This window comes from Chiloscyllium punctatum, chromosome 36, assembly GCF_047496795.1.
Source record: "Chiloscyllium punctatum isolate Juve2018m chromosome 36, sChiPun1.3, whole genome shotgun sequence".
Taxonomy (NCBI): Eukaryota; Metazoa; Chordata; class Chondrichthyes; order Orectolobiformes; family Hemiscylliidae; genus Chiloscyllium; species Chiloscyllium punctatum.
The window spans coordinates 62,527,346-62,552,594 of NC_092774.1; the positions used below are offsets into that span (position 1 = coordinate 62,527,346).

The window sequence follows — 25,249 nt, forward strand, 5'->3', positions numbered from 1 at the left end:
CCAGCAGTTTTTCTTATTTACCCACCTTCCCAGGATACAGGATTTCTCTCACCAGAAACTGTGCCCCCTGAAAAAAATCCAGCAGGAAGATCATTGTGCAGCGATCAGTGAAAATGTCTCATTTGGGTCACCCAATGATAGAAATGGAAGAACCTGCCTCTTCAAGGGAGATATCCAGCTGGCCTTCTGTTGGTGCTTGCTTGGTTGTCTTTGCTGTTTCCCCTCTAATTGTTCAAAATGTCTGGTTTTATACCCCAAAACATCAGATCATTTCATTGGTTTGGTGTCATTCCAAACTGTAAAATTCAAATTCGATAGGATTTTGGTATCAGGAGCATACTTTAAACTGATTGGCCAAATTGGAATTTGTTTTTTGTTCCATGGCAACACAACTCCAGCTATTTGTTTCAACCAAACGTTACATTTTTAAATTATTCAGCACGCTTTGTGCTTTCAGTCAGTCCTTGCTCGTTTCCTCTCTGTCAAAAGGTACACTACACACCTACACCTTCATTACACCATCCAAATGTTTTTTTAAATGTTGTAACTATACCTGCGTCTATCACTTCTGGAAGTTCGTTCACTCACAAACTAACATCTGTGTAAAAACGTTATCCCTCAGGTTCCTTTTAAAATCTCTCTCCTCTCACCTTAAAAAAAGTCCCCTAGTTTTTAATTCTCCTTCACTAAGGAACAGACATTTGCTAATCACTTTACCTCCAACCTTCATGATTTTGTAAATTTCTACAAGGTCACCCTCAACCTCCTACACTCCAGTGAAAAAGGTCCAAGCCTCTCCTTATAACCTGAACCCTTCAGTCCAGGCAACATCCTGGGAAAGCTTTTCCAAACCCTCTCCAATAGTATTCTTCCTATAACAGGGCGACCAGGACTGTACTCAGTGCACTAAAAGTGGCCTCATCAACATCCTGTACAACCTCAACATGACGTCCCAACTCCAACACTCAATGGTGTGAAAAATGAAAGCAAGTGTGCTAAACAACACCTTAACCACCCTGTCTACCGGTGATGCAACTTTCAAAGAACTATGTACCTGAAACTTCCCCTCCACTCCCCCCCCCCCCAAATAAAAGGTCTCTCTGTTCTACAACAAGACCCAGGTCCCTACCATTTACTGTACAAGTCTTGCCGTTGTTTGTTTTACCAAAATGCAACCCCTCACGGTCTCTCTCAGGTACACACACAAATACAGCCTTTCACAGCCTTACACTCCATCACACTTACACTTTACCAAGTTAAAAATCACACAACACCAGGTTATAGTCCAACAGGTTTTATTGGAAGCATTAGCGTTCGGAGCACCACTCCTTAATCAGGTGGTTGTGGAGGACACAATTATAAGACGCAGAATTTATAACAAAAGTTGACAGTGTGATGAAGCTGAAATTATACATTGAAAAATACCTTGATTGTTTGTTGACTCTTTCATCTGTTCGAATACCATGATAGTTTCACTTTTCTCATATGTAAATCGCAAAACTTATTAAAATTTACATAAGTTACATTTTCAGGTTAACTGTAACAATTGATGTTAGCTAACACCAATTGTTACAGTTAACCTGAGAACATTTAAGAGGCATTTGCATGGGTATATGAACAGGAAGGGTTTGGAAGGATATGGGCAGGGTGCTAGCAGGTGGGAGTGGATTGGGTTGGGATATCTGGTCGGCATGGACAGGTTGGACCGAAGGGTCTGTTTCCATGCTGTACATCTCTATGACTCTATTTACATATGAAAGAAGAGAAAATATCATGGTTTATGAACAGATGAAAGACTCAATAAACAATCAAGGTATTTTTCTATGTACAATTTCAGTTACATCACACTGTAAATTTTTGCTATAAATTCTGTACCTTACAATTGTGTCCTCCACAACCTGATGATGGAACAGCGCTCCAAAAGCTAGTGCTTTCAATTAAACCTATTGGACTATAACCTGGTGTTGTGTGATTTTTAACCTTGTACACCCCAGTCCAACACCGGCATCTCCAAATTATGACACTTTAGCAAGCATACAAACACGCACTCTCTTATGCACACACAAGTCTATGGGATGAATTTGGATTTTCAGAATTATATTTGCAGATACATTCAGTTTTCCTCAAAAAGTGCGCAATCTGCAGGCAGTCAAGCCATGTCATATTTTATAAATCCCTACTTTGAAAATACAACCAGTCTAACTCAAGATTGGGATGCAGACAGACTCAAACTTCACACCTTTAATGCATTGACTGAGCTGAGATGTCACCTCTTTTTATAAAACCTGAAGTTATCTGGAGAATGTGACTTAAAAGTAGTTCTGGGATTTACATATTAATGAACAGAAACTAAAAGTGGCCTCATCAACATCCTGTACAACCTCAACACGACGTCCCAACTCCTACACTCAATGGTGTGAAAAATGAAAGCAAGTGTGCTAAACACCGACCCTGAACCATCCAGACTGACGTTGATTCTAGGAGCAGGGCTTGTCTCTCATGGATGAGAAGGAGTGTATGAAACCATAGAGAAAGCTGGGACCTACTGGAATTGTATCCCTTCCTCAGTCTCTCTATGTTTTTCCTTAACTTCTGTTTTTCTGACACTTCACCCTTTTCTCGCTCACTCTGTGTCTCTCTTTCTTCTTGTCTTCCACTCCCATCCGTCTGTCCTATGGGTTCAGGGCCTGAAATCCGCCATGTCCTGTTCTCTCCGATTCACGTAATGTTATCTTTTGCAGCTTTCCCGTCTCAGGGCGCACTGTTCTGCACCTCGCCTTCTCATTTCCTTCCCAAAACACTCAACATAAATATTTCACATTGATACACTGGCCCAATGTGCACATTTGAGATGACACACTCGTGGAGGTCTGCGGGGTATTCTCCTGTTCACTGTACCCTATGTTGAGGAGGGCAATGCTTGTCACTGGTCACTCAGGTGTCAGAGAAAAGTTTCGAAATAAAAAGGTTACATTTTCTGCCATTGGAGAGGGCCCGGTTCCTGGACACGGGACAAACGACAGCAGCGAAACAGAATGAGAATCAACTGTTCTGGAAATTGTTTGCCTGACCCCATGAAAAGCAGACACCTTCGCAGTTGGAGGGAGAGCAGCAAATAGACCACTCATGTGCGGGGTTGAATCACCAACCTCCCGGTAAACTGCTGAACGCACAGCCCAACGGTGCGATAGAGAAATGTGACTGCGCCGGCTGCACCATCGCTTAGGGGAGGCTATGAGTGAATTCATAATTCAGCCTCACCGCCGAGAATTACATTTGTCGTCTATAAGTCTTACTTTTCCATAATAAAGCCTGGGACATTCATTGTGGAGAGATGAGATCGAATTGAACTACACACATTGATGAGAGATACAGCGGGTGGGAAGGATCCATTCCCATGTGAAGAGAGATTAATAATCAGGACCGAAAATAAGGAGCCACTTCAAGAAATATGTCCCTTACGTGAGACATTAATTCAATTCCGAAAACCCTCTGTGGAGAAGATTTCCGTTTGGGGAACATTTTCCTGACCCCATGAAAAGCGCACAGCTTCGAAGCCAAAGAAGAGCAGCGAACACACCGCCCCTGGGTGGGCTCGAACCACCAACCTTTCGGTTAACAGCCGAACGCGCTGACCAATTGCGCCACAGAGACAGTCGCAGACATGGGCGGCACCATCGCTTAATGATTTTATAATTCAGCCTCCCCGCCAGGAATTACGATTGTCGTCTATCAGTTTTACTTTTCCATAATCAATCCTGGGAGATGTGTTGTGGAGATACCGGGGACAGTCTGCAGACACATCCATGTCACGAGGAACTAGCTTTCTTACTCCGGGGCCGTCGCCCTTCCAGCCTTTCAGTGTTTTGCCTGTTCCCGAGTTCTCTCATTGGCTCGGAGGCGAGAAGGAGTTTGAATTCCTGATGTGCAGGAACGACGATTCTTTCAATGTCTCAGATCAGTTCATGTGCCGAGAACATCAGAGTCAACCTCCCGGCCTCTTCAACAAGGGGACGGTGTCTGGACTGTCTCTGCTCAATCGGACCGGTCATCTTTCATTCTCCTCTAAATCCGCTTCCCAAAGTGTTTATAAAGGTTCACAAAGCTGGAGACTGGGATTTCTGTTTTGCTTCATGAACATTTGCACATTTTTTCCATTTCCTAACTGACAATATTTTGCCAAATTCTCTTCCCTTGCCTCATGTCCAGGGATGAGGAATTTCCATTCTGGGGAGACATTCCCAAGGTTGAGAATGTTCGCTTTGGAGCAAAGAAGGATAACTGGAGATTTCCTGGGGCTGTTGGTCATGATGGGAGAAGAAGCGGTGGGAATGGGCAGATTAATGATCAGAAGAACCAATTGCCACTGACCAGAGTCAGTTACCTGAGGACAGGGATTGAAGTTCTTGAATGAAAAGCAGCACTTGTGCCTAATAAACACAGAGAATACTGCAGAAAGTCAACAGGTCGAGCAGCATCTGTGGAAAGGGAAACAGAGCTGACGTTGTGAGTCTGGTACGTTGTTTGTTCAGACCCGAGTTTCCTGCATGGCAGTCAATTCCCAGACATGAGAAAACGGGTCTTTATTGAGACGGGTTTTGTGAAGGTTGAGCGATAATGCAACCAACAGGAAGTCATTTAAAATCGCCAGCGAAGAAAGCATAGCCAGCAGGTTACCACCCTGGGCGGTGGAGCCCCAAATGATCTCTACGCCAACACCTTAAGTGTTCGGCCACAACTACACGCCCAAAGTTGTGGTCTAAACTTTCTCATGGAATAGTTCTAACAGGAAAGGTGAGTATTGGGCTTGTCCTGTCCGCGCCATAGCCCCAACGGTTCCTGTTCCCCTGGATTTGATCAGGACAGAGGAGGCTGATGGGAGATCGAATTGAACTAAACACATTGATGAGACAAAGAGTGGCTGGGAAGGATCCATTCCCATGCGTAGAGAGATTAATAATCAGGGCCGAAAATAAGGAGCCACTTCAAGAAATTTGGGGTTCATTCAGCAAAGCTAATGTAGAACTGTTCACAGAAAATTGTGATGAAAGTCTCTCGAGTTATTTTGATGAGAAGTGTTGATGATGCTAATACAATCGATAGGATGAACGTCGATTGGTAAATGTATTTGGTGACAGTTCTGTTCTAGCCCTGTGAGCGAAACCTGGATCTGAAGGAGTAGAAGGGACATTAACAACATCGATCTGAAATTGGACACGTGACAAGGAACAGAGCCATCATGAACAGTTGGCTTTTGAACTGGAGAAGGTTTCTCGTGAAATTAGCTTGAGGCTTGAGCTATGCAAGGTCAAGATAATTTCGGTAAAACACGGAAACGCTATCCTCATTAGCAGACAGTGAAAGGATTACAAGACACAAATTAAACATTTTCGACAAGTGATACAGGGGACTGGGAAGATAAGTATTATAAACTGTGAACAGCAAAGTTCTGGAGCACAACACTTACATTCAAAGACCGAAAACATCCAGGTCCTGATTAATCAGATTGCATTGTGGTGCTTTTTTGCAAAACATCCACTTGCAATGTCCTACAAAAGAGTGACAAAACCCATCCCTGTCAGCCCAGGATAGAAAATCCGAAGGGATGAACGTTTGCTGATTTTCTGAAGATTCACAGAGCTTAGACTGGGTTTTGGTGATTGTTTCTTTTCCACTGCCAGGAGCCGCAGTGGTTGAGGCGTTGAGTTGGGGAGAATAAAATGTGCCCGTGAGCAGCATGTGGGGCTATTTCAGCTTCCCCTCATCTGACTGCGCTGTGAGTTGACTCAGATGTTCTCAGGGACATTTACTGACGCGAGACAGTGAAAGGATTCTCATTCCCGCAGATCGGGAATTCAAACCGTGTGACGGCTTCAGGACAATGAGAAAGATTAATTGGGGTGTGTGAAGAAGCTGTGAGCTGCAGTTCAAACAGGAAGGTGGGCTCAGATGCATCATCCATTGCGCCCTGGCCCTGTGCGTATCTCACGCCACCATGCTGCAGAGTTCTGACGTTAACACGAACATGCGCAGCAAAGGGTTCATTCACAAGGTGAACAACCAAAGATAATCACCGTCACTGATTCCCTTCCACAGGCCCAACTTTGTGAAGCAGTATCTTTCACTGGCAAAGGAAACACCCTTGTCCTCAGGTGCCTGCTTCATTTCGATCACGATTTCAAGCACCTCACTGTTCTAGTCTCATTTCCAAACACTTTGCTCATAGCCTCAAAAGAAGCTCTGCGGGTATCTGCTTGTTCCACCCGAACAGGCAGTGGGTTGCAGATTCCCACCAGTCCCAATATGAGTGAAATATTTTTGCCCCTCCACTGATTTGAATCTTAAAGAAGAAGCCGGGGAGCAAGCTCCCTTTCTTTTCGACGACAGTTCTCATTTTGTACTCGGAAGGGTTCTCACCTGCGTGGGGAAACCGCAATGGATTTCATGTACATCGCATTAACCACTCGGCCCACGAATACAGAACCACACTGACAGCTTGACTTCCCAGGTCTGTCTGCCTGTGGAGCTGAGAAAGAGTGAATCATCGCAGAGTTTGTTTGAATCCAATCACTTCACAGTGATTCGAAAGGGTTAAATATCGGCACATGGTGTTTACAGATATTTCGGTGTTTCACCCCAAAAGATGAAATGAACTTTCAGTTAGAAATTGCAGGAGGAACTCAGCAGGTCAGGCAACATCTGTGGAAAGAGAATCAGAGGCAACATTTCAAAATTCTGTTTTCACCGACAGGTACTGTCTAACCTGCCGAGTTTCTCTTTTGGTCTGGTCTTCTCAGCGTATGCAGTCCTTGACGTGAGACGTTAATTCAATTCCGAAACCCCTTTATGGAGAAGAATTCCGCTTGGGGAACATTTTCCTGACCCCATTAAAAGCGCACAGCTTCGAAGCCAAAGACGGGTAACGAATATACCGCCCCTGGGTGGGCTCGAACCACCAACCTTTCGATTAACAACCGAACGCGCTGACCAATTGCGCCACAGAGACAGGCGCGAACGTTGGCTGCACCATTGCTTACTGATTTTATAATTCAGCCTCCCCGCCTAGAATTACAATTGTCGTCTATCAGTTTTACTTTTCCATAATCAAACCTGGGAGATGTGTTGTGGAGATACCGGGGACAGTCTGCAGACAAATCCATGTCACGAGGAACTAGCTTTCTTACTCCGGGGCCGGCGCCCTTCCAGCCTTTCAGTGTTTTGCCTGTTCCCGAGTTCTCTCATTGGCTCGCAGGGGAGAAGGGGTTTGAATTCCTGATGTGCAGGAACGACAATTCTTTCAATGTCTCAGATCAGTTCATGTGCCGAGAACATCAGAGTCAACTCCCGGCCTCTTCAACAAGGGGACGGTGTCTGGACTGTCTCTGCTCAATCGGACTGGTCATCTTTCATTCTCCTCTAAATCCGCTTCGCAAAGTGTTTCTAAAGGTTCACAAAGCTGGAGACTGGGATTTCTGTTTTGCTTCATGAACATTTGAACATTTTTCCATTTCCTAACTGACAATATTTTGCCAAAATCTCTTCCAATTGTACGCCTTGCCTCATGACCAGGGATGAGGAATGTCCATTTTGGGGACACATTCCCAAGGTTGAGAATGTTCGCTTTGTAGCAAAGAAGGATAACTGGAGATTTCCTGGGGCTGTTGGTCATGATGGGAGAAGAAGCGGTGGGAATGGGCAGTTTAATGATCAGAAGAACCAATTGCCACTGACCTGAGTCAGTTACCAGAGGACAGGGATTGAAGCTCTTGAATGAAAAGCAGCACTTGTGCCTAATAAACACAGAGAATACTACAGAAAGCCAACGGGTCGAGCAGCATCTGTGGAAAGGGAAACAGAGCTGACGTTGTGAGTCTGGTACGTTGTTTGTTCAGAACCCGAGTTTCCTGCATGGCAATCAATTCCCAGACATGAGAAAACGGGTCTTTATTGAGACGGGTTTTATGAAGTATGAGCGATAATGCAACCAACAGGAAGTCATTTAAAATCGCCAGCGAAGAAAGCATAGCCAGCAGGTTACCACCCTGGGCGGGGAGCCCCAAAGGATCTCTACGCCAACACCTTAAGTGTTCGGCCACAACTACACGCCCAAAGTTGTGGTCTAAACTTTCTCATGGAATAGTTCCAACAGGAAAGGTGAGTATTGGGCTTGTCCTGTCCGCGCAATAGCCCCAACGTTTCCGGTTCCCCTGGATTTGATCAGGACAGAGGAGGCTGATGGGAGATCGAATTGAACTACACACATTGATGAGAGATAGAGCGGTTGGGAAGGATCCATTCCCATGCGTAGAGAGATTAATAATCAGGGCCGAAAATAAGGAGCCACTTCAAGAAATTTGGGGTTCATTCAGCAAAGCTAATGTATGACTGTTCATAGAAAATTGTGATGAAAGTCTCTCGAGTTATTTTGATGAGAAGTGTTGATGATGCTAATACAATCGATAGGATGAACGTCGATTGGTAAATGTATTTGGTGACAGTTCTGTTCTAGCTCTGTGAGCGAAACCTGGATCTGAAGGAGTAGAGGGGACATTAACAACATCGATCTGAAATTGGACACGTGACAAGGAACAGAGCCATCATGAACAGTTGGCTTTTGAACTGGAGAAGGTTTCTCGTGAAATTCGCTTGAGGCTTGAGGTATGCAAGGTCAAGATAATTTAGGTAAAACACGGAAACGCTATCCTCATTAGCAGACAGTGAAAGGATTACAAGACACAAATTAAACATTTTCGACAAGTGATACAGGGGACTGGGAAGATAAGTATTATAAACTGTGAACAGCAAAGTTCTGGAGCACAACACTTACATTCAAAGACCGAAAACATCCAGGTCCTGATTAATCAGATTGCATTGTGGTGCTTTTTTGCAAAACATCCACTTGCAATGTCCTACGAAAGAGTGACAAAACCCATCCCTGTCAGCCCAGGATAGAAAATCCGAAGGGATGAACGTTTGCTGATTTTATGAAGATTCACAGAGCTTAGAGTGGGTTTTGGTGATTGTTCCTTTTCCACTGCCAGGAGCCGCAGTGTTTGAGGCGTTGAGTTGGGGAGAATAAAATGTGCCCGTGAGCAGCATGTGGGGCTATTTCAGCTTCCCCTCATATGACTGCGCTGTGAGTTGACTCAGATGTTCTCAGGGACATTTACTGACGCGAGACAGTGAAAGGATTCTCATTCCCGCAGATCGGGAATTCAAACCGTATGCCGGCTTCAGGACAATGAGAAGATTAATTGGGGTGTGTGAAGAAGCTGTGAGCTGCATTTCAAACAGGTAGGTGGAGTCAGATGCATCATCCATTGGCCCCGGCCCTGTGCGTATCTAACGCCACCATGCTGCAGAGTTCTGACGTTAACACGAACATGCGCAGCAATGGGTTCATTCACAAGGTGAACAACCAAAGATAATCACCGTCACTGATTCCCTTCCACAGGCCCAACTTTGTGAAGCAGTATCTTTCACTGGCAAAGGAAACACCCTTGTCCTCAGGTGCCTGCTTCATTTCGATCACGATTTCATGCCCCTCACTCTTCTAGTCTCATTTCCAAACACTTTGCTCAGAGCCTCAAAAGAAGCTCTGCGGGTATCTGCTTGCTCCACCCGAACAGGCAGTGGGTTGCAGATTCCCACCAGTCCCAATTTGAGTGAAATAGTTTTCCCCCTCCACTGATTTGAATCTTAAAGAAGAAGCCGGAGAGCAAACTCCCTTTCTTTTCGACGACATTTCTCATTTTGTACTCGGCAGGGTTCACACCTGCGTGGGGAAACCGCAATGGATTTCATGTACATCGCATTAACCACTCGGCCCACGAATACAGAACCACACTGACAGCTTGACTTCCCAGGTCTGTCTGCCTATGGAGCTGAGAAAGAGTGAATCATCGCAGAGTTTGTTTGAATCCAATCACTTCACAGTGATTCGAAAGGGTTAAATATCTGCACATGGTGTTTGCAGATATTTCGGTGTTTCACCCCAAAAGATGAAATGAACTTTCAGTTAGAAATTGCAGGAGGAACTCAGCAGGTCAGGCAACATCTGTGGAAAGAGAATCAGAGGCAACATTTCAAGATTGTGTTTTCTCCGACAGGTACTGTCAAACCTGCCGAGTTTCTCTCTTGGTCTCGTCTTCTCAGCAGACGCAGTTCCTTCCGTTAGACATTAATTCAATTCAGAAAGCCGTTTGCGGAGAAGATTTCAGTTTGGGGAACATTTTCCTGACCCCATTAAAAGCGCACAGCTTCGAAGCCAAAGAAGGGCAGCGAACACACCGCCCCTGGGTGGGCTCGAACCATCAACCTTCCGGTTAACAGCCGAACGCGCTGAACAATTGCGCACAGAGACAGGCGCCGGCGGGTGCTGCGCCATCGCGTAGTGATTTTATAATTCAGCCCCCCGCCAAGAATTACAATTGTCGTCTATCAGTTTTACTTTTCCATCATCAAGCCTGGGAGATTCTTGTGGAGATACCGGGGACAGTCTGCAGACACATCCATGTCACGAGGAACTAGCTTTCTTACTCCGGGGCCGGCGCCCTTCCAGCCTTTCAGTGTTTTGCCTGTTCCCGAGTTCTCTCATTGGCTCGCAGGGGAGAAGGGGTTTGAATTCCTGATGTGCAGGAACGACAATTCTTTCAATGTCTCAGATCAGTTCATGTGCCGAGAACATCAGAGTCAACCTCCCGGCCTCTTCAATAAGGGGACGGTGTCTGGACTGTCTCTGCTCAATCGGACCGGTCATCTTTCATTCTCCTCGCAGTCCGCTTCGCAAAGTGTTTCTAAAGGTTCACAAAGCTGGAGACTGGGATTTCTGTTTTGCTTCATGAACATTTGCACATTTTTTCCATTTCCTAACTGACAATATTTGCCAAATTCTCTTCCCTTGCCTCATGTCCAGGGATGAGGAATTTCCATTCTGGGGAGACATTCCCAAGGTTGAGAATGTTCGCTTTGGAGCAAAGAAGGATAACTGGAGATTTCCTGGGGCTGTTGGCCATGATGGGAGAAGAAGCGGTGGGAATGGGCAGATTAATGATCAGAAGAACCAATTGCCACTGACCAGAGTCAGTTACCTGAGGACAGGGATTGAAGTTCTTGAATGAAAAGCAGCACTTGTGCCTAATAAACACAGAGAATACTGCAGAAAGCCAACAGGTCGAGTAGCATCTGTGGAAAGGGAAACAGAGCTGACGTTGTGAGTCTGGTCCGTTGTTTGTTCAGAACCCGAGTTTCCTGCATGGCAATCAATTCCCAGACATGAGAAAACGGGTCTTTATTGAGACGGGTTTTGTGAAGTTTGAGCGATAATGCAACCAACAGGAAGTCATTTAAAATCGCCAGCGAAGAAAGCATAGCCAGCAGGTTACCACCCTGGGCGGGGGAGCCCCAAATAATCTCTACGCCAACACCTTAAGTGTTCGGCCACAACTAAACGCCCAAAGTTGTGCTCTAAACTTTCTCATGGAATACTTCTAACAGGAAAGGTGAGTATTGGGCTTGTCCTGTCCGCGCCATAGCCCCAACGTTTCCTGTTCCCCTGGATTTGATCAGGGCAGAGGAGACTGATGGGAGATCGAATTGAACTACACACATTGATGAGAGATAGAGCGGCTGGGAAGGATCCATTCCCATGCGTAGAGAGATTAATAATCAGGGCCGAAAATAAGGAGCCACTTCAAGAAATTTGGGGTTCATTCAGCAAAGCTAATGTAGAACTGTTCACAGAAAATTGTGATGAAAGTCTCTCGAGTTATTTTGATGAGAAGTGTTGATGATGCTAATACAATCGATAGGATGAACGTAGATTGGTAAATGTATTTGGTGACAGTTCTGTTCTAGCCCTGTGAGCGAAACCTGGATCTGAAGGAGTATAAGGGACATTAACAACATCGATCTGAAACTGGACACGTGACAAGGAACAGAGCCATCATGAACAGTTGGCTTTTGAACTAGAGAAGCTTTCTCGTGAAATTAGCTTGAGGCTTGAGGTATGCAAGGCCAAGATAATTTAGGTAAAACATGGAAACTCTATCCTCATTAGCAGACAGTGAAAGGATTACAAGACACAAATTAAACATTTTCGACAAATGATACAGGGAACTGGGAAGATAAGTATTATAAACTGTGAACAGCAAAGTTCTGGAGCACAACACTTACATTCAAAGACCGAAAACATCCAGGTCCTGATTAATCAGATTGCATTGTGGTGCTTTTTTGCAAAACAGCCACTTGCAATGTCCTACAAAAGAGTGACAAAACCCATCCCTGTCAGCCCAGGATAGAAAATCCGAAGGGATGAACGTTTGCTGATTTTCTGAAGATTCACAGAGCTTAGACTGGGTTTTGGTGATTGTTTCTTTTCCACTCCCTGGAGCCGCAGTGTTTGAGGCGTTGAGTTGGGGAGAATAAAATGTGCCCGTGAGCAGCATGTGGGGCTATTTCAGCTTCCCCTCATCTGACTGCGCTGTGAGTTGACTCCGATGTTCTCAGGGACATTTACTGACGCGAGACAGTGAAAGGATTCTCATTCCCGCAGATCGGGAATTCAAACCGTGTGCCGGCTTCAGGACAACGAGAAGATTAATTGGGGTGTGTGAAGAAGCTGTGAGCTGCATTTCAAACAGGTAGGTGGAGTCAGATGCATCATCCATTGCGCCCCGGCCCTGTGCGTATCTAACGCCACCATGCTGCAGAGTTCTGACGTTAACACGGACATGCGCAGCAATGGGTTCATTCACAAGGTGAACAACCAAAGATAATCACCGTCACTGATTCCCTTCCACAGGCCCAACTTTGTGAAGCAGTATCTTTCACTGGCAAAGGAAACACCCTTGTCCTCAGGTGCCTGCTTCATTTCGATCACGATTTCAAGCCCCTCACTGTTCTAGTCTCATTTCCAAACACTTTGCTCATAGCCTCAAAAGAAGCTCTGCGGGTATCGGCTTGCTCCACCCGAACAGGCAGTGGGTTGCAGATTCCCACCAGTCCCAATTTCAGTGAAATATTTTTCCCCCTCCACTGATTGGAATCTTTAAGAAGAAGCCGGGGAGCAAGCTCCCTTTCTTTTCGACGACATTTCTCATTTTGTACTCGGCAGGGTTCACACCTGCGTGGGGAAACCGCAATGGATTTCATGTACATCGCATCAACCACTCGGCCCACGAATACAGAACCACACTGACAGCTTGACTTCCCAGGTCTGTCTGCCTATGGAGCTGAGAAAGAGTGAATCATCGCAGAGTTTGTTTGAATCCAATCACTTCACAGTGATTCGAAAGGGTTAAATATCGGCACATGGTGTTTGCAGATATTTCGGTGTTTCACCCCAAAAGATGAAATGAACTTTCAGTGAGAAATTGCAGGAGGACCTCAGCAGGTCAGGCAACATCTGTGGAAAGAGAATCAGAGGCAACATTTCAAAATTCTGTTTTCACCGACAGGTACTGTCAAACCTGCCGAGTTTCTCTTTTGGTCTGGTCTTCTCAGCATACGCAGTCCTGAACGTGAGACATTAATTCAATTCCGAAACCCCTTAATGGAGAAGAATTCCGCTTGGGGAACATTTTCCTGACCCCATTAAAAGCGCACAGCTTCGAAGCCAAAGAAGAGCAGCGAACACACAGCCCCTGGGTGGGCTCGAACCACCTACCTATTGCTTAACAGCCGAACGCGCTGACCAATTGCGCCACAGAGACAGGCGCTAGCGTGGGCTGCACCATCGCTTAGTGATATTATAATTCAGCCTCCCCGCCTAGAATTACAATTGTCGTCGATCAGTTTTACTTTTCCATAATCAAGCCTGGGAGATGTGTTGTGGAGATACCGGGGACAGTCTGCAGACACATCCATGTCACGAGGAACTAGCTTTCTTACTCCGGGGCCGTCGCCCTTCCAGCCTTTCAGCGTTTTGCCTGTTCCCGAGTTCTCTCATTGGCTCGGAGGCGAGAAGGAGTTTGAATTCCTGATGTGCAGGAACGAGAATTCTTTCAATGTCTCAGATCAGTTCATGTGCCGAGAACATCAGAGTCAACCTCCCGGCCTCTTCAACAAGGGGACGGTGTCTGGACTGTCTCTGCTCAATCGGACCGGTCATCTTTCATTCTCCTCTAAATCCGCTTCCCAAAGTGTTTCTAAAGGTTCACAAAGCTGGAGACTGGGATTTCTGTTTTGCTTCATGAACATTTGAACATTTTTCCATTGCCTAACTGACAATATTTTGCCAAAATGTCTTCCCAATTGTACGCCTTGCCTCATGTCCAGGGATGAGGAATTTCAATTTTGGCGAGACATTGCCAAGGTTGAGAATGTTCGCTTTGGAGCAAAGAAGGTTAACTGGAGATTTCCTGGGGCTGTTGGTAATGATGGGACAAGAAGCGGTGGGAATGGGCAGATGAATGATCAGAAGAACCAATTGCCACTGAGCAGAGTCAGTTACCAGAGGACAGGGATTGAAGTTCTTGAATGAAAAGCAGCACTTGTGCCTAATAAACACAGACAATACTACAGAAAGCCAACAGGTCGAGCAGCATCTGTGGAAAGGGAAACAGAGCTGACCTTGTGAGTCTGGTACGTTGTTTGTTCAGAACCCGAGTTTCCTGCATGGCAATCAATTCCCAGACATGAGAAAACGGGACTTTATTGAGACGGGTTTTGTGAAGTTTGAGCGATAATGCAACCAACAGGAAGTCATTTAAAATAGCCAGCGAAGAAAGCATCGTCAACAGGTTACCACCCTGGGCGGGGGTGCCCCAAAGGATCTTTATACCAACACCTTAAGTGTTCGGCCACAACTACACGCCCAAAGTTGAGGTCTAAACTTTCTCATGGAATAGTTCTAACAGGAAAGGTGAGTATTGGGCTTGTCCTGTCCGCGCCATAGCCCCAACGTTTCCTGTTTCCCTGGAGTCGATCAGGACAGAGGAGGCTGATGGGAGATCGAATTGAACTAAACACATTGATGAGAGATAGAGCGGGAGGGAAGGATCCATTCCCATGCGTAGAGAGATTAATAATCAGGGCCGAAAATAAGGAGCCACTTCAAGAAATTTGGGGTTCATTCAGCAAAGCTAATGTATGACTGTTCACAGAAAATTGTGATGAAAATCTCTCGAGTTATTTTGATGAGAAGTGTTGATGATGCGAATACAATCGATAGGATGAACGTAGATTGGTAAATGTATTTGGTGACAGTTCTGTTCTAGCCCTGTGAGCGAAACCTGGATCTGAAGGAGTAGAAGGGACATAACAACATCGATCTGAAATTGGACACGTGACAAGAAACACAGCCATCATGAACAGTTGGCTTTTGAACTGGAGAAGGTTTCTCTTGAAATAAGCTTGAGGCTTGAGGTATGTAAGGTCAAGATAATTTAGGTAAAACACGGAAACGCTAACCTCATTAGCAGACAGTGAAAGGATTACAAGACACAAATTAAACATCTTCGACAAGTGATACAGGGGACTGGGAAGATAAGTATTATAAACTGTGAACAGCAAAGTTCTGGAGCACAACACTTACATTCAAAGACCGAAAACATCCAGGGCCTGATTAATCAGATTGCATTGTGGTGCTTTTTTGCAAAACATCCACTTGCAATGTCCTACAAAAGAGTGACAAAACCCATCCCTGTCAGCCCAGGATAGAAAGTCCGAAGGGATGAACGTTTGCTGATTTTCCGATCATTCACAGAGCTTAGACTGGGTTTTGGTGATTGTTTCTTTTCCACTGCCAGGAGCCGCAGAGGTTGAGGCGTTGAGTTGGGGAGAATAAAATGTGCCCGTGAGCAGCATGTGGAGCTATTTCAGCTTCCCCTCATCTGACTACGCTGTGAGTTGCCTCCAATGTTCTCAGGGACATTTACTGACGCGAGACAGTGAAAGGATTCTCATTCCCGCAGATCGGGAATTCAAACCGTGTCCCGGCTTCAGGACAATGAGAAAGATTAATTGGTGTGTGTGAAGAAGCTGTGAGCTGCATTTCAAACAGGTAGGTGGAGTCAGATGCATCATCCATTGCGCCCCGGCCCTGTACGTATCTTACGCCACCATGCTGCAGAGTTCTGACGTTAACACGGACATGCTCAGCAATGGGTTCATTCACAAGGTGAACAACCAAAGATAATCACCGTCACTGATTCCCTTCCACAGGCCCAACTTTGTGAAGCAGTATCTTTCACTGGCAAAGGAAACACCCTTGTCCTCAGGTGCCGGCTTCATTTCGATCACGATTTCAAGCACCTCACTGTTCTAGTCTCATTTCCAAACACTTTGCTCATAGCCTCAAAAGAAGCTCTGCGGGTATCTGCTTGTTCCACCCGAACAGGCAGTGGGTTGCAGATTCCCACCAGTCCCAATTTGAGTGAAATATTTTTCCCCTTCCACTGATTGGAATCTTTAAGAAGAAGCCGGGGAGCAAGCTCCCTTTCTTTTCGACGACATGTCTCATTTTGTACTCGGCAGGGTTCACACCTGCGTGGGGAAACCGCAATGGATTTCATGTACATCGCATCAACCACTCGGCCCACGAATACAGAACCACACTGACAGCTTGACTTCCCAGGTCTGTCTGCCTGTGGAGCTGAGAAAGAGTGAATCATCGCAGAGTTTGTTTGAATCCAATCACTTCACAGTGATTCGAAAGGGTTAAATATCGGCACATGGTGTTTGCAGATATTTAGGTGTTTCACCCCAAATGATGAAATGAACTTTCAGTTAGAAATTGCAGGAGGAACTCAGCAGGTCAGGCAACATCTGTGGGACGAGAATCAGAGGCAACATTTCAAAATTCTGTTTTCTCCGACAGGTACTGTCAAACCTGCTGAGTTTCTCTTTCGGTCTGGTCTTTTCAGCATACGCAGTCCCTTACGTGAGACATTAATTCAATTCCGAAACCCCTTTATGGAGAAGAACTCCGTTTGGGGAACATTTTCCTGACCCCATGAAAAACGCACAGCTTCGAAGCCAAAGAAGGGCAGCAAACACACCGCTCCAGGGTGGGCTCGAACCACCAACCTTTCGGTTAACAGCCGAACGCGCTGACCAATTGCGCCACAGAGACAGGCGTGGTCGAGGCCTGCACCATCGCCTAGTGATTTTATAATTCAACCTCCCCGCCAGGAATTACAATTGTCGTCTATTTGTTTTCCTTTTCCATAATCAATCCTGGGAGATGTGTTGTGGAGATACCGGGGACAGTCTGCAGACACATCCATGTCACGAGGAACTAGCTTTCTTACTCCGGGGCCGGCGCCCTTCCAGCCTTTCAGTGTTTTGCCTGTTCCCGAGTTCTCTCATTGGCTCGCAGGGGAGAAGGGGTTTGAATTCCTGATGTGCAGGAACGAGAATTCTTTCAATGTCTCAGATCAGTTCATGTGCCGAGAACATCAGAGTCAACCTCCCGGCCTCTTCAACAAGGGGACGGTGTCTGGACTGTCTCTGCTCAATCGGACCGGTCATCTTTCATTCTCCTCGAAATCCGCTTCCCAAAGTGTTTCTAAAGGTTCACAAAGCTGGAGACTGGGATTTCTGTTTTGCTTCATGAACATTTGCACATTTTTTCCATTTCCTAACTGACAATATTTTGCCAAATTCTCTTCCCTTGCCTCATGTCCAGGGATGAGGAATTTCCATTTTGGGGAGACATTCCCAAGGTTGAGAATGTTCGCTTTGGAGCAAAGAAGGATTACTGGAGATTTCCTGGGGCTGTTGGTCATGATGGGAGAAGAAGCGGTGGGAATGGGCAGATTAATGTTCAGAAGAACCAATTGCCACTGACCAGAGTCAGTTACCAGAGGACAGGGATTGAAGTTCTTGAATGAAAAGCAGCACTTGTGCCTAATAAACACAGAGAATACTGCAGAAAGCCAACAGGTCGAGCAGCATCTGTGGAAAGGGAAACAGAGTTGACGTTGTGAGTCTGGTACGTTGTTTGTTCAGAACCCGAGTTTCCTGCATGGCAATCAATTCCCAGACATGAGAAAACGGGACTTTATTGAGACGGGTTTTGTGAAGTTTGAGCGATAATGCAACCAACAGGAAGTCATTTAAAATCGCCAGCGAAGAAAGCATAGCCAGCAGGTTACCACCCTGGGCGGGGAGCCCCAAAGGATCTCTACGCCAACACCTTAAGTGTTCGGCCACAACTACACGCCCAAAATTGTGCTCTAAACTTTCTCATGGAATAGTTCTAACAGGAAAGGTGAGTATTGGGCTTGTCCTGTCCGCGCCATAGCCCCAACGTTTCCTGTTCCCCTGGATTTGATCAGGACAGAGGAGGCTGATGGGAGATCGAATTGAACTAAACACATTGATGAGAGAATGAGCGGGTGGGAAGGATCCATTCCCATGTGAAGAGAGATTAATAATCAGGGCCGAAAATAAGGAGCCACTTCCAGAAATGTGGGGTTCATTCAGCAAAGCTAATTTAGAACTGTTCACAGAAAATTGTGATGAAAGTCTCTCGAGTTATTTTGATGAGAAGTGTAGGTGATGTTAATACAATCGAAAGGATGAACGTAGACTGGTAAATGTATTTGGTAGCAGTCCTCATTATAGTATCGCCCTCTTGTTTAATTGATTCGACCCTCCTCATCTCTATGTACAGGAATTGGTCCCCAGCCTATGTCGCAACTCTGTAACAAAATGCCTCAAAATCACTGAGTTAAGCCCGAGTACCAGATCAAGTCACAATCCACTGATTCCATGAGCTTTGAAAGTAACATAAAACGTACCATAGCCAACGATTTCTTTGAGATAATCTGGGCGTCGAAGTTTCTTAATTTCTTTCCTCGAAATGAATCACATCTTACTCATTTCAGTGTACGTTAATATGGGCTGGTATTAATTCCCATAGCACTTGACCGTTCTAATTCTGTGATTGAGCCATTTATTGGTCTCGATGCATAAGTAGAATCTGTCAATTTTCAAGTACCACCGTTAAGCCACACCTACAAACGTGTCTCCCGTTCACTTTCAGGTTTCCCTCATAACCGAGCATCGGGGAAATAAGAAAACGAACGGTAGTAAAACTCAGTTTGACTATGATTAGATTGCCAGTTGAAGAAAGAGCGAATGTTCCGCACAAAAAGCAAAGTTTCACGGGAATATTGCACAATATGGATGTCAAACCCATGACGTCAGAATAAAAATCTTTTGTTCTACTACTGAGGTGTTCGAACATATAGTCAGGGTGAGACCAGTTCTTTTATCAAGGCAAAATAAATTTTTAAAATTTACGAAAATAAATACCTTTATCAGCAGAAGTCCACAGCTCCAATGCTTTCTGCTCAAAACTCAGGAAAATCATGAAGATTCCACTTCCTTTTTGCTTCTTTCTCAACGCTAACATCCAGTTTCTTCAGTTTCTCTTATTGAATGTAAAGTTGTTTGTCTTTTTTTTGCCATTTTTTGAAAGCAAATTCGCTTCAATATCAACAAAACTGACAGGCAAACCTGACACACAAACAGCCACTCGCTGCCACATATCCCCAATTCTCACTTTCAGATTTGCAAAGGTCTATAAAATAAAGTAAGCAGTTGAGCACGTTTAGAAAGTAGATGACTGACTTTTATGGGTGACTCGCTTGGGCCTTTGCCAACGCTGCTCGCAGGTTTCGTGATCAGGCCATAATCTCCCTCAGTTTTGCTGAGCCTGTGCTCGGTTCATTGGGAGATTAGGACCGGGTTGCAGTCGACCCCGACTTCAGTTGCATTGTTATTTTTCACTGGTAGCAGAAGATTGGAGATTATAGGACCAGAACATTGCTGCTTTTCTACTTTTTCTTGTGTCGTTCCATCTGGGACTGAGGAAAGCGAATCAAAATCAGGAACCCAAGAACATTACGTTTCTAAGGATTCAAGTGCAGGAATTCAATCCGATTTTTGTTCTGTGACTGTGTTTGTCCGAATATTGGTATAAGATGCCTGGGTGTGTCTGTATTCGATATTTCAAGAACAAATAACTGGAGAATAGTTTCTTGCAGATTGTGTCCCCAATAACAGGCCGGAAATGTGCAACAAGGAAACGGTTAAGATTATAGGAACATAGGAATATGAGTAGGGCATTTAGCCCCTCAAGTGTGTTCCAACGTTCAAAGAAATCATGGCTGATCAGAGGCCTAACTCCATTTATCTGTCTTTGGCCCATGTCCCTTAATACCTTTCATGAACAAAAAAAATCTGTTTCGGATTTAAAGCTGACAAATGATCCTGTACCCACTGCCGTTTACGTAGGATATTTCCAAACATCTGACAAACTCAATGTGTAGAAGTGCTTCTGAACATGTACCCTTAAACGTCTCGCCCTAATTCTATAATTTTGCTCCATTTCGACTTACAACTATTTTGGTGAACAGCCGGACTTGCTGACTAAATGCACCAAAGAGTCTGAGATGTAAAAAGTCAGTAAGATCACGAAACCCGAGTGTTAGCGAATTCCAGCTTCAGACTACAATTACTGAAATAGCAATTGTCCTTTATCAGTGTGACTTTAACAAAATAAAGGCTGGGGCATTCATTGTAAACGGTCTGACCACAGACACTGCAGACACACCCATGTCACAGAAACCACCCCTGTGTGGGGATACAAACAGAGTGGTATGGCAGCCTGTCTGTAATTTCGTTCGTTTCACTTGCATTGTCACTTTTGTCTCGCTTTAGAAACACGAACTGACTGAGCGGAATACAGTCTTTCTCAGCCGTAATCATACGATGGTTTTAAAGAACTATCACTGCTTTAAGTATTGGTCGAGTAATTCGGGAACGTGGTAAGAAGCCGATGGCTCTCACCGTGTTCAAACTTTACCAAATGTCTGCAGAAACCATTAGCCAACATCGGGAAAAAGTGCTTCCAGACATACCTGAGGAATTTCGGGGTTTGATAGGTCTTGAACTTAAGTGGAAGGAAGGGAAGCCCCGATGCAGGGGCTGCCTGACCCTCTTTAAAAAACTGTCACCAGAAATTCCAGCCGCAACACGACGTCATAGGACATGCCCTGCGATGGCCTGCAGCTATTGTGACGCAATAATGATGCTGGCCCCAGGAACATGAATATGTATTCGGCATGGGTCACGTGGTACTGAAACCTAAAACTAGTTTTCAGAACATCTGCTTCTCATTCTGTCTCCCAGGACCCGGGCGGGTCTCCACTGTCGGATAATTACGCCATTCTGTTTTTAAATTTGGCTCGAACACCCGAGTGGCCAGGGACAAGCATTACCCTCCTCAACAAAGGGGACAGAGATCCGAAGAACACCACCCTGAATTCCACAAGTGTGTAACCTCAACTTTCTGCATTGGGCCAGTATATCATTGTGATGATATTTAGTTCACATCTTCAAATATTTGTTGGGGTAGCAGGTGAGGAAGGAAAGCTGCAAAAAATGCCACGCGGCAGCCTTTCCAGACAAGTTTTCAGCTTTTCATCTGGTGTGTGACATACACGTTCGAGATTGATGTCAAAAGATCTTCACTACTCTCGTGAAATATGTTGTTGCGAAGATGTATCGCTGTTGTGCAAATATTAATGTTGTCTAAATTCCAACGTTCTGCTTATCGAACTGTGATTTCGCTCAGAATTACATAATTTCAAAAATCACCATGTTCAAACGTAAACACAGTGCCCACAGAAAGAATTAGCCATCCCAATACTTCCCGATGCAGGGCTGCCTGACCCTCAGGGAGGTTTCTTTGATAAACTGTGTCCAAGCATTCCGGCCGCACGTCATCGGACATGCACGATGATGGCATGCAGGTATTGTGACACAATAATAATGCAGGCCCCTGGAACATGAATATGAATTAGCCGTGCGTCACGTGGTAAGACCATAAGACCATAAGACATAGGAGTGGAAGTAAGGCCATTCGGCCCATCGAGTCCACTCCGCCATTCAATCATGGCTAATAGGCATTTCAACTCCACTTACCAGCGTTCTCCCCGTAGCCCTTAATTCCTCTAGACAACAAGAATCTATCAATCTCGGCCTTGAAGACATTTAGCGTCCCGGCTTCCACTGCACTCCGTGGCAATGAATTCCACAGGCCCAACACTCTCTGGCTGAAGAAATGTCTCCGCATTTCTGTTCTGAAATGACCCCCTCTAATTCTAAGGCTGTGTCCACGGGTCCTAGTCTCCTCGCCTAACGGAAACAATTTCCTAGCATCCACCTTTTCTAAGCCATGTATTATTTTGTACGTCTCTATTAAGTCTCCCCTTAATCTTCTAAACTCCAACGAATACAATCCCAGTATCCTCAGCCGTTCCTCATATGCTAGACCTGTCATTCCAGGGATCATCCGTGTGAATCTCCGCTGGACACTTTCCAGTGCCAGTATGTCCTTCCTGAGGTGTGGGGACCAAAACTGGACACAGTACTCCAAATGGGGCCTAACCAGAGCTTTATAAAGTCTTAGTAGTACATCTCTGCTTTTATATTCCAACCCTCTTGAGATAAGAGACAACATTGCATTCGCTTTCTTAATCACGGACTCAACCTGCATGTTTACCTTTAGAGAATCCTCGACTAGCACTCCCAGATCCCTTTGTACTTTGGCTTTATTAATTTTCTTACCATTTAGAAAGTAGTCCATGCTTTTATTCTTTTTGCCAAAGTGCAAGACCTCGCACTTGCTCACGTTAAATTCCATCAGCCATTTCCTGGACCACTCTCCCAACCTGTCTAGATCCTTCTGTAGCCTCCCCACTTCCTCAGTACTACCTGCCTGTCCACCTAACTTCGTATCATCGGCAAACTTTGCGAGAATGCCCCCGGTTCCCTCATCCAAATCATTAATATATAATGCGAACAGCTGTGGCCCCAGCACCGAACCCTGCGGGACACCGCTCGTCACCGGCTGCCATTCTGAAAAAGAACCTTTTATCCCAACTCTCTGCCTTCTGTTAGACAGCCAATCCTCAATCCATCCCAGCAGCTCACCTCGAACACCATGGGCCCTCACCTTGCTCAGCAGCCTCCCGTGTGGCACCTTATCAAAGGCCTTTTGAAAGTCTAGATAGACCACATCTACTGGGTTTCCCTGGTCTAACCTACTTGTTACCTCTTCAAAAAATTCCAACAGGTTTGTCAGGCATGACCTCCCTTTACTAAATCCATGTTGACTTGTTCTAATCAGACTCTGCTCTTCCAAGAATTTAGAAACCTCATCCTTAATGATGGATTCTAGAATTTTACCAACAACCGAGGTTAAGCTGATTGGCCTATAATTTTCCATCTTTTGCCTTGATCCTTTCTTGAACAAGGGGGTTACAACAGCCATCTTCCAATCATCCGGGACCTTTCCTGACTCCAGTGACTCTTGAAAGATCTCAACCAATGCCTCTGCTATTTCCTCAGCCACCTCTCTCAGAACTCTAGGGTGTATCCCATCGGGGCCAGGAGATTGATCAATTTTAAGACTTTTTAACTTTTCTAGCACTATCTCTTTTGTCATGGCAACCATACTCAACTCAGCCCCGTGACATCCTTTAATTTTTGGGATATTACTCATGTCTTCCACTGTGAAAACTGACGCAAAGTACTTGTTAAGTTCTCCTGCTATTTCCTTACCTCCCATCACTAGGCTTCCTGCATCAGTTTGAAGTGGCCCAATGTCTACTTTTGCCTGTCGTTTGTTTCTTATGCAGTGAAAGAAACTTTTACTATTATTTCTAATGTGGATTTCCATTGTTCGAGATGCTGGAATCCTTCCTGAAAACAACAAATGCTGGAGATCACAGTGGGCCAGGCAGCGCTGTGCTACTCTATGACTGGATAGTGTGGACGTGGAGATGATGTTTCCACGAGGAGAAGGGTTGAGGATGCCAAGTCATTGAGGGCATTTAAGACAGAGATGGGTTCTTGATTAGTAAGGGGTCAAGGGTTATGAAGAGAGGGCAGCATAATGGGAAAGAGAAACATATCAGCCACGATCGACTGGTGGAGCAGATTCGATGGGCCAAATGGCCTCATCCTGCTCCTGTGTATTATGGTCTTAAAGCTGGGCAGATGACTTAAGGGGTTCTCACAAACTATTTCAGAATCCCGAAGAGGAGTTGTTGGACTCGAAACTTTATCACTGCTTTCTCTCCACAGATGCTTCCAGTCCTGCTGAGAGTTTCCCGTGTTCTCAGTTTTTGTTTCAGATTTCCAGCATCCACAGTTCTTTGTGTTATTTATCAAATTCATTTCTTCGCCTTCCCAAGTGTCGGAACCTCATCTCCCTGATCTACAAACTGTTCACTTACCCTAGAAATGACCGCTACCTCCTTATCAAAGTAGACCCCTTTGTTGCAAAATGATTGTTCAATTCTGTGACCAAAATTATTGCATTCGTAATTACTTACACCAGGGACTCTCAATATCTCTGGCCAGAACACAGCTAGATTGTTTCAGACCGTACATTTATGTGATTTGATACAATTCCCTATTCCCGACTTTACCAGCGTGTTGCAGGGAATGGAGGGTTTGAATTAAGAAGAAGCTGGGACATTTTTCCAATGGAGCCGAGGAATTTGACAGAGAACTTTAGAGATTTTTAAAATCAGGAGGGGTATAGATAATGTGTCATTTCCAGGAGGCTCAGAATATTTTATTGCTCCAGAAGGTGTAAAAGGGGGTCAAAGCTTCAGCAGAAATCGAGCAGAGCTGAGAACAGACAACATTTAATCAGAGGAGAGAGAAATCAGGACCAGAAATCCGAGCTGACACCAGACTACCATGTTATCAGTGCTTTGATTAGCAGTTTGAGAACAGACACAGCATGGACTAGTTGGATGAAGGGGCTGTTCAGTGCTGTCTGACCCTGTGACTGACCTGTACTGGTCTTAAAACCATTTTCTTACCTCCCCCTATAAGCATCCACTTCTTTGTTGTTCAAAACTCAGATGAACTTCGCCTTGAATATGTTCAATGACCCCACTTCTGAACTCAATTCCTCTTCGTAATATATCACTTGCCTTGCCCATTGCCTGCTGCATCTGCCCGACAACTGGCATTGACTGGTGTGGAGGGACTCTGAGACCCCTTAGTACATCCATACATCATTCCTGATGAAGGGCTTGTGCCCGAAACGTTCCCTGTCCTGCTCCTCAGATGCTGCCTGACCTGTTGTGCTTTTCCAGTGCCACATTTTTCGACTTTCACCTCTCGTCCTCACTTTCTCCACATTCCAATATATCATCATTTAAACAATGCACTGCTTTGTTTTAAAACAGCAAAGGCTATAACTTCACATTGC

General features: G+C 45.1%; 3 non-coding genes across 3 annotated transcripts; all 3 read right to left on the bottom strand.

The window, feature by feature from the left end:
- Positions 1 to 3,580: 3,580 nt before the first annotated feature.
- Positions 3,581 to 3,654, bottom strand: trnan-guu (transfer RNA asparagine (anticodon GUU)). Its single transcript has one exon. It is a non-coding gene; the product is annotated as a tRNA-Asn (tRNA).
- A 3,278-nt stretch (positions 3,655 to 6,932) lies between these two features.
- On the bottom strand, positions 6,933 to 7,006 carry trnan-guu (transfer RNA asparagine (anticodon GUU)). Its single transcript has one exon. It is a non-coding gene; the product is annotated as a tRNA-Asn (tRNA).
- Positions 7,007 to 17,000: 9,994 nt separating this feature from the next.
- On the bottom strand, positions 17,001 to 17,074 carry trnan-guu (transfer RNA asparagine (anticodon GUU)). The gene has a single exon. It is a non-coding gene; the product is annotated as a tRNA-Asn (tRNA).
- Positions 17,075 to 25,249: the final 8,175 nt, after the last annotated feature.